General features: G+C 52.7%; 1 long non-coding RNA gene across 2 annotated transcripts in view; it reads left to right on the top strand.

Annotated features, from left to right (window-relative positions):
* Positions 1-6: 6 nt before the first annotated feature.
* Positions 7-3,779, top strand: part of LOC107136278 — an 8,655-nt gene continuing 4,882 nt past the window's right edge. For both annotated transcript variants that reach the window (XR_001502664.2, XR_007347825.1), the window contains exon 1: positions 7-257. This is a non-coding gene — a long non-coding RNA (uncharacterized LOC107136278). The remainder of the gene's footprint in view (positions 258-3,779) is intronic.

The following is a 3,779-nucleotide window of genomic DNA, read 5'->3' as shown; positions in this document are numbered from 1 at the left end:
CCGGAGGCCGAGCTTCCCACCTTATGACTATTCAGCGAGGCGTGGCCACGTCCCTCTGCGCGCTCCGCCGCGGCCGGGGAGAAGTGCGCGGAACCGGTCGGAACCATCTGTGGTCTAGGCAGGGGATGAGGAATGTACCATCTGAGGCCCCGGCCGCGCAGGGCGTCAGGCGCAGACTATCCGCGCGCGGTTAGACGCTCTTTGGGTGCAGACTCCCGCCCTTCCCGCCGCCCTGTTGCCGGAGTTCTGCCGCCCAGGTGGGTGCGGGCTAGGGCAGTGCCGGGGATGCAAATGTGCACAACAATCTTTGGCGGTGGGTGTGCCCCAAGTCCGGGTCTCTGCCCATGGACCTAATCCCTTGCGCCCTCTCTCCCCTTGGTATGAGGACTCCACACCAAGGCGCGCCCCAAGCGTGAAGTTCACTTGTGACTGTGGGCTGCCTTTTAGTCCGCCTGGTCCCCCTGGAGTGCACCCTCCTGCCCAGGTGACCCCAGCTCCAGGAAATGTCAGCCTAAGGAGGGTTGGACATTGTCTCCATTTCATGCTGCACTTAAGAAAATCGTCCTAATCAGATCATCTGTCGCAGTATACCCACGAGTCCCACCCGTGGTTTCACTCAAAGATGTAGGAACAGCGCTCAAGGAAACGCGTGGTTGGTCTGACAGGTCACACGCAGTTGCTGACATTCACTTATGCAGTGGCTTACCCCGTGAGGTCAGGGCTCTGAGTCCACACACAGCTTGAAGGAGGGCAGCTTTGCTGACCCCAAGCTCCCCCAGGAGGAAACCAGACCTAGGGCCAGAACTCAGGGCTGGAGGGTAGTTGGGGTGGAAAGGCTTCCAGCAGGCACTAGGGGGAGGCCAGTGTATTTTTGCCTTGGCAGAATTACAAGGGGCCACAGAAAGTTGAGTAATGAAGACCACTACAAGATTTGCAGGGCCTAGTGCAGAATGGAAGTGTAAGGTCTTAAAAATTATCAAGAATTTCCTGGGCAACACCAGCAGAAAGTGAACCAAGACTGGGTCTTCTAAGCAGGCCCTGAAATTGATACTGGTTCACACCCATGAAGGGCCCCCGGCCTTCCTACCCTCACCTAGACTGGGCCTCTGTCTGAAGCTTTCATTTGGTCCCATCCAGTCTGAGAGGCAACAGGAGTCACCTGGCACCCAAGTCCAGAAGCAGCTGAGAGGCCTGCCCACCTTCCAACCGGTCTCAGCAGCTGAGCCTTCTTTGTCTGTCCCACTGTTCCTTTCCTGCTGGGATCTGCCACCAATTCATCTCCATCTCTTATCACCTCCAAAGAGGGCCCACACATCAGGGGCCTTGAGACTCATACATTAGGAGACCTTCCTTAAGGAAAAGAATCTGAATTTATGTATGTTTCCCAAAGATTTGTTACTATTTTCCGAAAGATATTGTTTAGGTATATAAAATTAAAAGTCACATATACAGTTATTCTTTATAGAAACACAACACTGGGTCACTTGTACTGCCAGGGACACTGGGTAAAACTTGTAATGTTAAAAGAACACTGGAATTTAAATATGCAATCTGCTTTTCTCTTTTTCACTTGGACATGAACTTATTTAGAAAACCAACACCCTTACTCATTGCTTTCCTTAAAATTCATCTATCATTCTCATTAATAGGGCATTTTAATCCTTGGAGTGTTGATGGCTGCAGCATATATAAACCCCATTGGGGAAACAGGGAAGGGGAGGGCCAGATGGTCACAGGCACTGAGCATGGACTGTGCTCCTTGGAGCAGCAAGGAAAAGGTATGGTAGCTGCAGGGCAGGCTGGTGGAGCAGCACTTGGTGGAAAGCCACAGGAATGGCAGAACTCTGCCAAAACAGAGAAGCTGAGAAGCCAGAAGGAGAGAGCTCCTGGGCACACACCAGCAGGGGACCTAACAGAAAGGTAGGATGTAGGCCCTGCCCAGCACATCTTCCTGCCCAGGGCACAAAGCCAGATGGATGCAGCCCACCCTGCTGGGATCTGAGAATACAGCCAAAGGAGGTGGGAGAAGGCAGGGCTTTGGGTGTCCTCAAAGGATGTCTAGGATTCTGGAAAGTCTTCATCAACAAACTATGTCAGAACAGGGCAGGTATCTTGCTTATTAAGGTGCCCAGTTTGGCTGATTTATAAATTCTCCAATTTGCAAGAGTGGGCAGGAGGTGAAGTGACCAGCATTTAGTGGTTAGAGCATGCCACTCCTTCAAGGGTAAAAGCAAAGTTCTTGCAGTGACCCCTGAGGACGTGCAAGATCTTCCCTCTGCCCCTGTACCTCTGACCTGCACTCCACCATCTGCTCTAGTCAGGGCCTCTGGCTTCTCCTCTGTCACTCCAGGGGTGAGTCAGTCTCAGGGCCTTTGTATGAAGTGTTCCTCTGCATGAAGTGCTCCTCCCCAATGTATCTGCATGGCCATCTCCCTCTTGCAGTCTTTGCTCCAATCACTCTCCCAGGAGAGGCTTAAAATAGCAGACTCCCACCCAGCCCACTCCCCACCTTCCTCACACTGCCTTCCTGTGTTGTGTAGGCACTTCTAACACACTTTGTAACCATTGAACAATAGCATGTGCTATGTTAAGTAGCACTGGTGATATTGAGCCCTAATCCCCAATGTGCAGCTGCCGCGTCCGGCTAACAGAGCCGAGTCCGGCGAGGGACGGCGGGGTTAAAAATACACAGGACACCAAGGTTCTTCATCCAGGAGGGAGCATGTGCGCGCTTTATTGCCAAATTTGTTCCCCTTATATATCTTTTTAACAGCTGCGGGAAATTACTCAAAAGTGAGGAGGGAAGAGTAATAACTGCGTCCTTGGGTTACCGTCACGTCACCGTCCCCTATCAGGAGGCTCGAACAGGTCACATGTGCTCCAGGCAGATAAACAGGGAACTGCAAGCCCGCGTCACGGCCTTGTGAGCTGGCCACATTGACTTGCATAACAAAGAACTGGGGGTTGAGTCCCCAGGGGCCAGGGCAGGCCTGCTACCAGCAAGTCCCCCTTTTTTGTTTTTTGCATGTCAATGGGAATCAAGTAGCCCCTGTCTTAGGTCGTCCACCGCCCCTGCACTGCTTACCCATCTCTGGGGAGGCCCCATTCCCCTGGCTTAGGTTGCAGTGCAAGCGTGGAAGTTGCCCGTCACTGGGTACTACAAGATCAGCTCTTGTCCTACGTAAACGGACACTTTTCAGTTAGGATGTCATGGCCAGCAGGACACAACTGCGGATCCCAGTCATCATCTTTGCCAGTGGGATAGCTATGACCAGGGAGCTTTCTGAACGTAAGGGTCTAGGATGACGGCACCAAGTCGGCAGGGTAATTAGGGACCTGGGCAAAAGCAGGCATACATAGGAGGGCTCGGGTATTGGCTCCTGTCCAGTTACATCTCATCTCTGGATGGGTCGTAAGTACACCTCGTGGGCGGAGTCATCCATCTCCAGGCGTTGGTAGTGAACCTGTATTGGCTGTCCAGAAGGAATGCCACAAGAGGTGTCCAGCTCATGAGGTGTGTCTCGGCACTCACTTGAAGGGGTGGGAACAACAGCGGCAGGATCAGCCATCTTGGGAACTTCATTTTGTCTTGAATTTTCATTCACCGGTCTGGTGCAGCGCTCCGGGATCCAAATGGGTTTTTCCGTCCCTGGAGGGAAGACACATACAGCTCCTCTCACTCTAGCCAAGAGTGGAGCAGGGGGTTGCCACTTCCCTGTAGCCAGATCCTTCCATCTTATCTGTGCTTTTTGTATGGTGGGAGGGGAAAAGTGACGCTG

This window comes from Marmota marmota, unplaced genomic scaffold (assembly GCF_001458135.2).
Source record: "Marmota marmota marmota unplaced genomic scaffold, marMar, whole genome shotgun sequence".
NCBI classification, from domain to species: domain Eukaryota; kingdom Metazoa; phylum Chordata; class Mammalia; order Rodentia; family Sciuridae; genus Marmota; species Marmota marmota.
This window is presented reverse-complemented; position numbering and strand designations above follow the sequence as displayed.